Raw genomic sequence first — 10,825 nt, forward strand, 5'->3', positions numbered from 1 at the left:
TCTAACCACAAGGTAGGTGGTCATTGCATGGGGCTGGCGTGGCAGCAACCCCACCAAGGAAAATTAGCAAGTCCAGTGGAGATGTCTCAGGGGCCCTGGGCCAGAAAGTCTGCTGAGATGAGGACACCCCGCTAGAGGGTTACTGGAATGTGGGACCACTGACCACAGGGGTGTTATGGCTGAGAAGAAACTAGAGGCTCCAGAGACAAGCGAACTGGAGGTGGGCTAGCTAGAGACAGAGGCAGTGGGACGACGGAGGGACCACACAGGGACCAAGAGTTGCTCGCAGGAGTGTGGGAAGCATGTCACTCTATTTCCCACAACACACGTATACATGACACATATACACAAATACACACCATACACACACCACACACACAAACACAAATATACTCACACACACACCATACACCCATCATACACACTCACACACACACCATACACATACACACACATCATACACCCCCATACACATACACACACACACACACACACACACACACACACACTGGGAAGTTCAAGAGAATGGCACTGGCTACATCTTAACAAGGCCAAGGCCATCACATGATGTTATAGAACAAGCATGGCAGCCTGGGCCTCTTTTCCACCAGGCTATAGAACCTCATCTAACTATAACCACTTCCCAGAGGCACCAGCTCCACCTAACATTAACATGTGAATATGGGCACTAAGTTTCCATCACCTGGAAGATGGAGTTGAACCTGGGTTCTCTCCCACACTCCATCTCGTGGTCCCCCTACCCATTGTCATGACCCCCTCCCCCGTGAATGAAACCTGCCTTACCATCATTGACTGTTGGAGATTAGTCCTGATGCTTTGATTCAGTTGGGAATCTGCACGTCCAAATGCTAAAGGTCCTTGTCCCCAATTGGTTTTTGACCGATCAATAAAGATGCCAGCGGCTAATGGCTGAGCAAAGGGAGATGGGGCTGGACCCTTAGAGTTGTACAGGCTAGGACGCAGGAGGAGGGAGATGGAGGATCCCCGGGATGGGGTGGGAGACAGAAGAGGAGAGCTGCAGGAGAGAGAGCCAACGAGCCATGTGAGAATCTGTGTGGGTGGCCACTGGCCATCACCCCGATTGGGTCTGGGATAACAGGGAAAGGTTTAGGAGCACCCAGCCTTTGAGGTAGCCATGGCATTTTTAAAATAAGCTAATGTATGTGTGTGTCTTTCATTCTTAGGTGACTCCTGGGTGGGTGCGAGCCTGCAGTCCGCCTGGAGCCAAAACCGTGTAGAACAAACTCATCACTACAATTAACTAGTATATCAAATTTCTTTTCTTTAACCAAGATTAAACCAAGATGAACAGATTCACACATCTGTTTGGAATCAAAAGGGAGAAACAAGGGTTGGTGAGACTGCTCAGAGGGTAAAGGTTCTTGCTGCCAAGCCCAACGTCCTGAGTTCAATCCCTGGGACCCACACGATAGAGGGAGAGAACCAACGCCTGAAAGTTGTCCTCTGACTGATACATATGTGCCGTGGCAACGCCCCCACAATACTAAGTAAATAAATACATAGAAAAATAATAAATAGATAAATAAATACATAGAAAAATAATAAATAGATAGATAAATAAATAAATAAATAAATAAAATTTAAAAGTAGCAGCAGCAGCAAGTCCAAATGAACAAATTCGTGGACAGAACGCACCTGAGGCAGGAGCAACAGGTGGATACAGGGTGTGTCTGGGCGAGAAGGGGACACTGGTCAGGATGTCAGCGCAGCAACACAATAGTCAAAAAAAACACACATTTGAGAAATAAACATGAAAGAAAAGGTCACCAACAGAGTTCAGCTTGGGTATATTCTGAACGGAGATCCCTTTGAAGCCCACCGAGGCCTGATACCATGATCGACAATGTTCTAGTTCTTTCTCAATGTTTCTAGTCCATTTCTGTAAATGGTGTGGCATTTACAGCCTGGCCAGTGGCCAGCCAGCAGCCCTCTCCTACACCTCTGATTGATTTACAATACCTGATAACACTCAGGCTGTGTGCTTGGTAGACCCACTGTGTTAGTACAGACACAACAACAACAAAAGAAGTCTGTGGTGTTCAGTGTAGATACATGTTTTATGAGTATTTTTATTGTTAGCTTTATCGCAGAGATGAGTTCATTCCCTCACATTGTATTAATTATTACATCTCAAAGGAAAAAAATACAATTGTCCATTCTGAATATCAGTGCCAGATACAGTCCCCTGTGTCCCTACCGCCACCCATTCAACCCCCACGCTGTCCCCTATATCCCTCTGCTCCACCCAATCTCAGTGCTGAAAGCTGACACAGCCTTTACTTCACCCTCCTGTGCCTCTGATCTTTTCCAAAGGCCACTCCACATAGGTCACCAACAAAATGATAGACAGAAGAAGTCACAGGATATGACATCATGGTCATAACTCCGGGGTGACTGAACCGTCAGTCCTTGAATACCCAGTGAGGGTGCTGACCACAGCGTCTCCGGCCCAGGCAACCGTCCAAGCCCAACAGTGGTTTTGTGTTACCTTGGGCTTGGGGTCAGGGGGTGGACCTGTGATCTTTAGGAGGTGCTCAAAGGAAGTGTAGGAGTTTGGGCCTACACTGTGGCACCCTGCAGCAGCTTGGGAATGGGTCCTTTCCAGGACAGGAGCTTCCATTCTTCACCATAACAGATGAGTCACTCTGAGGCACAGAAAGGAGAACACCAGGAGCGGGACACGGGCCTGTTGTAGGATCACAGGAACTTCAAGTTGTGCAACCCAGGAGCCTTATCTTCCAGCAGCTGTTCCTGGGAATGGGCCCTGGGCACCTGGGAGTGGGTGTGGCTACCTTCTGGATATTTCATGAACAGGAAAGATGGATGTTACGAATCTCTCTCTTATCAGCATGTAAAGAAGATAGCATCCAGTAAACTATAAATGGGTCATTTGAAAGCACCCAAGGGTGCGGGTCTCCCTGTGAGAACTGGATAACATGGCTATCCTATTTCTTTAATTCTGAGGGAGTACACTGCCCAGGGATGTACACAGTAAAACCCAAGTAATGACACATGCAGCTGCTGGCATTAGTAGCTGAGAGAGTAGAAAGACGGGAGGATTTTAAATCCAACTTCTCTTTAGACTCACGGTGCCCTGGTCTACAGAGACCAGTCCGCCTCAGCCTCTGTCTCCTGCACTCTGGGATTAAAAGCAAGCCACTATCCCTGGCCTACCTTCAACTTTTAACATAATCTGATAAACCCCTAAAATTTCCTGTAAGAAAAATAAAGGAAGATGGTGACTGGGGGAGCCTGGGTTCTAAAAAGTGCTCTGTAGCGCGCTTTCTGAAGTCAGCACAGGAGATTAGCTGATACACTCGGTGAGGAGTGGCAAGACTTGAGTCTTCTTACAGGCAGAGTCTAGGGATTGGACTAGAGCTGCAGTTCTCAACCTGGGGGTCGCGACCCTTTCACAAAGGTCGTCCAAGACCATTGGAAAACACAGATATTTACATTACACTCATAACAGTAGCAACATTACAATTGTAAAATAGCAACAAAAATAATTTAGTGGTGGGGGTCACCACAACATGAATTGTATCAAAGCATGAGAACCCCTGGACTAGAGTTATAGTGTACTGGATTTTAACACATTGATCCAACAGTCCAAGGATCACCCCAGTCTCTTAACTGTTTTCTAGATAAGGGACTTACTGCTGCTGGGCGGTAATTAGCATTCGTCCTGACTTATCTCGGGCTGTCTGTGACACTGCTAGGCAGCTACTGAGTCAACCTTAAAGCCATCGCTGAGGGTTTTCCTTCCACCTTGGTTCAGGTTTGGCTTTTGCTTTGTTTTTAAAGCTTTTTAATGAACATGCATGGCGTTGTATGTAGCTATGTATTATTCATGTCCATTTTTTTCATTATTTTATTTTATGGGTATGTGTGTTTTGTCTGTATGGGTGTCTGTGCATCACAAACATGTCTGGTGCCTGCAGAGTCCAGAAGAGGGCAATGGATCTCCTGGGTGCTCTGAATCAAACCCAGGTCCTCTTAACCACCGGGCCATCTCTCCAGTCCCCTCTTTTTCATTAAACCTTTTTCCGATTAAATATAAACATAGAAGACACAGAACATTACGTTGTCTGCAGTATTTAACAGGATTTTTTTTTTGAGTTAGCAATCTACTCAGAGAGCATTGCTATTAACATTTTTATATTGGTCTGTGGGTTTTTTGTTTTTTAAGATTTATTTATTTTTATTTTATATGTAAGAACTTATAGATATGTATGTATTATGTGCACTTTGTACCTGGTATCCATGGGCCCAGAAGAATGCATTGGGTTTATTTACTAGAACTGGAGTTACAGATGGTTCTGAGGCTCCTTGTGAATGCAAAGAGCCAAACCCAGGTCCTGTGCAAGAACAGCAAGTGCTCTTACCTGCCGAGCCATCTCTCCAGCCTCAACTTTATGAACTTTTCTACTCATTCAGATGTATACTTATTCTAGAAAATTTAGGATATAGTGTGTACTTTTGAGTTGACTGTCTTTTCTCCACTTAATATCATAGCACGGAATTAATTTTCATTGTAGTTAAATACTTTGTGAAAATAAAGTGTGACCTTTCTAAACATAAAACCGTATGCATAAACTACTCATTCATTATTTCATAGAGACATGTGTATATTTCTAAGATCATTCTTGACTGCATTTAGATACTTTCAAAGTAAACAACTTCATGATCTATAATATTAATCTAACTAGCTTATGTGGTCTGTAAATTCATATTATCTCCTCAGCAGGACATGCCAGGTAGACAATGTATAATAATTTCAGTGCAGCTTGGTACATTGTTTTTCTAGAAAATGTTTTCTAATTTGAGGGGTTTTTTTTTTCTTCATTTTTTTTAAATGCTGGCTTTGTTTATTTTATTTGCATGCTAACATGTCTGGGCGCAGTGTAGCATATATATGCAGTACCCTCAGAGGTCAGAAGAGGGCGCTGGATCCCCTGGAATTGCAATCACAGACTGTTGTAAGCCACTCTGTGGGTACTGGGAACTAAACCTGGGTCCTCTGGAAAGGCAGCCAGTGCTCTTAACCACTGAGCCATCTAGGTTTTTACTGGAGACGTACAACAGTGTATTCACTTCACCTACTTGCCCATTTGGAAGGTAAACAGTGTGTTTGTTTGGTTATGAGGGAGGCTGAACATTGTTCCTCTTTTCTGGGGGAGAATAAAATTTCAGTTAGAACTGCAGTTAGCTCGGGGCTTCACTTTGTAGACTGGTTTACGACTGAATGTTTTCTCTTCTTATGACTATACCATATATGAATATGTTTATGATCATTTATGATAGTAGTTTTCTAAATGTTCTGGTCCATCCTTATTTGCATAAGGCAGGGGGTGCTGCCATAAACCCAGCATCTCAGAAAAATCAAGACATCAGAAAAAATAAGCATATCAGATAATTCCTAGCGACATATTTAGTGTATAACTGTGTAATTTGTGGGTCTGAAACAAAAGCACCTTGTTTCATTCATTTGGCAGAGATCTACTGTGGCTGGACACTATTCTAGATGTGGAGGTAGTTACGATCCAGTCAGCCTTGGCTGCTGTGTTCTTGGAGCATGTGTCATCCTCCTACAGCTCCAGAGACCAGAGAGGTAAACAAATAAGTGAGACCATGTAGAATGTGGTGTGTTAGAGGTAAATAAACAGGTTGCTTTTACAATAGAAAACAGGGAAAGGAGCTGGTGAGATGGCTCAGGGGTTAAGAGCACTGACTGCTCTTCAGGAGGTCATGAGTTCAAATCCCAGCAACCACATGGTGGCTCACAACCATCTGTAATGAGATCTGATGCCCTAATATGGGTGTCTGAAGACAGCTACAGTATACTTTGGGCGGGATTGAGGGCTCAGCAGGGCTGGAGCTAGCAGGGGTGGAGTGAGTGGGGCTGGTGCAAGAGGGTGAAGGGAAGGAAAAAAAACCAGCAGGAGCTCAGAGCCTGTCTCTCTGCAGTGACATTAAAACTAATAGTTAAAAGTATGTTAGGTTTCAGTGTGTCCCCTGGAGACCATGTGCTAGAAACAATCTCCAAGGCATGTGTAGTGACTGTATTTAGAGACGGGGCCTGCACTGTGACTGTATCTAGAGAAGGGGCCTGCACTGTGACTGTATCTAGAGACAGAAGGGGCCTGCACTGTGACTGTATCTAGAGACAGAAGGGGCCTGCACTGTGACTGTATCTAGAGACAAAAGGGGCCTGCACTGTGACTGTATCTAGAGAAGGGGCCTGCATTGTGACTGTATCTAGAGACGGGGCCTGCACTGTGACTGTATCTAGAGAAGGGGCCTGCGCTGGTTACTTACTTAGTTGATTAGATGGTTAGTTTCAAGAGCTAGAATCTGCTGAAGAGGGAACCTCAGTTGGGAAACTGAGTCCAACCAGGCCAGCCTTTTCTTGATTGATGGTTGATGTGAGAAGGCCCAACTCACCATGGACAGTTCCAGCTCTGGGTGGGTGGTCCTGGATTGTATAAGAAATCGGGTTGAGAGAGCCGAGGTGAGGCCTCCAGTAAGTAAGTAGTGCTCATCCATGACTTCCCCTCAGTTCTTGCCTCCAAGCTCCTGCCATGACCTTTCTCTCCATGACCTTTCTCTCTAATGCTCTGTCATCTGTGAGGTGAAATGAACCCTCTTCTCCTCAAGCTCAGCCTGCTAACCTTAAAGCCCTTCCCTCACATAAACCCATTAAAGATTAGACTAGTGTCTTCAAGGACAAAATACTCTCTTGGAACAGTGGCCACATTGTTCTCTGTAAGTCACCCAAACAGTGCTATATGCCACTGATCTAGAGAGACGTAGTAAATTCAAACCCAGACCGAATGGAAAACCCACCATGAGGCAAAGCCTCTTCTGAGAGCATCCTGGCCATTCCCCTGCTGTGGAGGGCAGTAGATCACAATGGCTTCACTACACACACACACACACACACACACACACAAAAACACACACGCACGCACGCGCGCCAATCAGGGCTTCTCCTCTGCATGGGAAGGCCGCCATTCATTCATTCTCAAGGGCTCCTTTCCTGGAGAGGTAACTCCCCACGGGAGTGGGGGTGTTGGGGGAGGGGCTTCCTAGGTCCAAAGACTCAGTCCTGCTTCTGAGGAGTCAGGCTGCTGATCCCAGCTTCTAGCTTCCCTCAGCTCTGGGCAAGTGGAACAGAGAACAGGAAGTCCTCCCCTCAGGTATACTAGTATCCAGAATCAGCAACTTCAAGTGGGACACCTCTAGTTTCTAGTTGCGAGCCTGGTTTCACTTTCTGTTGATCCGTACTTCTCTCTAGGGCCACAAGGTGCCCCGGTGGCATGCTGGCATGCGCAGTCTCCTCACTGTGCTCCTCCCCACATTCACCCTGCAGGCCCAGTCCCTAGGCTGGCCCTGCCCAGACACCACCAGCACCTGCATTTCTCCTTCGAGGTGGTGACTGTGCACTTCGGGCAGAAAGCTTCCTTAGGGCTATCCAGGCCCCACAGAAGTAATAACTAATGTCCTTGTTGTGTTTTATACGAAAGAAAGAACCAGTTTGGTGGACTGAGGTGGGAGAGGTGCCTCTGCAGGCCCAGGCTGAGGCATCCATTCCCCCTGAGGTATCAGTCAAAAGACAGATACAGTACAGGATAGAGTTTATTTAGAGCATGGGAAGGGGAGTTGAGGAAGGAGTAGAGACAGAGAAAAGCAGAGTGTGGGGGCTGAGGAGATGGTAGAACAGAGAGGAGAGGAGAGGGGGGGAGAGATACAGAGAGGGGAGAGGAGAGGGAAAGGGAGGGAGGGAAGGAGGGAGAGAGGGAGGGAGGGAGAGAGAGAGAGAGAGAGAGAGAGAGAGAGAGAGAGAGAGAGAGAGAGGCAGGCCTGCTAGGAATGTGTGGAGAGAGAGGGAGGGGAAGGGAGGGAGAAGGCCAGAGAGCAAGAGGATAAGAGAGTGAGGAGGGGACTAGCAGCCCCTTTTATAGTGAGTCAGGCACACCTGGCTGATGCCAGGTAACTGTGGGGCAGAGCCTGGAAGGAATGCTAACATCCTTAAAAGTGGAAAGTCCTGATTTCCGATTGCCCTGGGAATGCCCCGCTGTGTATTTGTCCACCTCTTCTTCAGCAGCCTTCAAATTCTGCTTTCTAATGGGCAAGAGCAAACTCCCCACCTCCATCAAGCCAAAGACCTAGGCAGCCTGACTGCCCCAAAGCCAAGGTGCTCACAGGCCTTAGAGCCACACACAGAAAACAGGCACAGATAAAGCTATATGCAGAATGTAAAATATTCGCTGTGCTCACAGTAATCAAAAAATCCAGAATAGTGCCCAAGACTGTCTCTGCTGACTGGACATGTGGCATCCTGATGGACACAGGAAATAAGAGGCTGACAGATTATAAGAAAAATGGTTATCTGTTGAACACCCCTACTCCAAAAATCCAAAATGTCCCAAAATCTAAAATCTTCTGAGCATCGGCATGCCCCAAATTAGAATATTTCCTACTTTAGATTTTTCACATTATGTAAACTATAAAAATAGTATTTTTAAATACACTTCCTGACCCCTGAGATCAGAAACAAGATACGCTTCTTGTTCTAAGCCTTTGGATAAGGGGCACTGGGTCTATTCCAGTGGAAGCTCTGGGTGTTGGGTGTAGGATCGAGTGGGTGGTGATCTGTTTTGAAGAGTGTGGTATGGTGCTGTGAGAGGGGTACCTCAGTGGGCCCTGTCTCGAAGGAAAAAAAAAAAAGAGAGAGAGAGAAGTTGCCAATTCCTCAACTAGATAAACTCAGGTCTCTTTAGGCAAATCATTGACCGAGTCATATGACCCTATTACCTTTGCTGTCTACAAGCTGCGCTCAGGACAGAGCCGTAGTGCACTCTCATGGGCTCTCTGTTGGTCATGTAAGGCCATGTTACTGGGGGTGGGGGGGTGTTCTCATCACACCTTAGTCAATTTGATCAGAAATGAAAAAGTCACATTCCCTTTGAAAGCACAAGCTTGCAGTAGCCATGGTTTGTTTTGCTGTTTTCCTCTAGAACACGGCCCTATCCTGCACAGCATGGACACTTCTGTACTCAGTGTGTCCACACTCCTCCACCCTCCCCCACAGTGGGAGTTTCTCCCAAATAGCATTGCATAACACCGTCCCTCCTGGTCTTAGCCTGGACATAGCATTTGTCTAATCAGCCCATTTGTTGTTGTTAAATTATTCATTTGCATTTAATTTGTTTCTGTTTGGGGGGTTTGGGGTGGAGTGCAGGCATGTCATAAGATGTGTAGGGAGGTTAGAAGACAGTTATGGGAGTCAGTTCTCTTCTTCCACCATGTGGGCTCCAGGGTTTGAACTCAGGTCCTTAGGCTTGGCAGCAAGCACCTTCACTCACTGAGCCATCTGGTCAACCATTTAGTCTAAGTCTTCTTTCATAAGTCTGACATATTAAAATAGTCTTGGTAAGTAAGAATACGATGAAAAGGAGACATTCAGATATCGACTACTGACATTAAATATCACTACTTGGTGGCGATTCATAGTATACTCACTAAAATTAAAACTCCTAAAAAATGTAGAACTTCAGAATTATCATTAAGGTTCTGCCCTGAAGATTATACCTGTGGACCTGTGGATCCACTTTTTGCACTTAAGCATTTATTTGGGTTTTTGTTGTTTTTGCAACAAGGCTGAAGCCCAGACTGACCTTGAACTTATGAGCCTCCTGGCTAACCACAGATGCCCTGACTTTCTTCTTTATGCAGAAAGAAGGAAAAACAGAACAGCATAGGAGAGAGGATACTAATTTGGCCCATAGGTATATGCCTTTTAGAGACCTTTTCCTGCCTATTGATTTCCATGAGAAATATGGCCTGGAACATAGATAACATCTCTTCTCCTCCTCCTCTTCCTCTTCCTCTTCCTCCTCCTCTTCCAGAGCACCTGATAGGTTTGCTTTCTCCACATGGTCCTTTCCCTCTCCCCTTATGGCAGTCATAGTATTCAGAAGAACGCTCCATCACTGTGTCCCTGAGTGAACAGGAAGTGGACATGCAGCTCCAGAGACGGTTCCTGTCCCTCGGGTAGCAGATCTTTGAGCGTGCTCTTGGCCCTCTTGACTTTTCTTTGAAAAGACAAGCCTCTGAACTGAACACGTCACTCCTTGTGATTAAGAGGAGCTTAATTAACAAGAGGAGCTGGAGAAATGGCTCAGTGGTTAAGAGCATCGACTGCTCTTCCAGAGGTCCTGAGTTCAATTCCCAGCAACCACATGGTGGCTCACAACCATCTGTAATGGGATCTGATACCCTCCTCTGGCATATCTGAAGACAGCTACAGTGTACTTATATACATAAAATAAACCTTTTTTTTTTTAAAGAAGATTGTCAACAAGAGGTAGGAAATCAACCAAACTCTGTAGATGAGCTGGCAGCAATGTTTAGGCATACGAAGATTGTTCAGTGCTGCAAAATTGTCAAAAGTATAACAACATGGAGAGCTACTTCCTCAATACTCCCTGTGGTTTTCTGGGGTCATCAGATTGCCATCTCTCCAGTACAGAATATCCTTTACTGGTTAGTCAGCTCCTTTAGTGGCCCTTCCCCCTCCAGATCTACCACTTCATCCAGCGTGCTGTGATCTTAAAATCTGGGGCTGGAGAGAGGGTGGCTCAGTGGCATGACACGAGTACTCGTCTTGCCTAGATGACAAAAGTGGCCCATATTCTGGGCTCCTTTATCAATATGGCTCTGGCCCACATCTGACCTTGACCTCTAGATAAAAGAAAGAGGGGTAATTACAGGCTTATCCCAA

The sequence above is a fragment of the Arvicanthis niloticus genome, chromosome 24 (genome assembly GCF_011762505.2).
Source record: "Arvicanthis niloticus isolate mArvNil1 chromosome 24, mArvNil1.pat.X, whole genome shotgun sequence".
NCBI classification, from domain to species: domain Eukaryota; kingdom Metazoa; phylum Chordata; class Mammalia; order Rodentia; family Muridae; genus Arvicanthis; species Arvicanthis niloticus.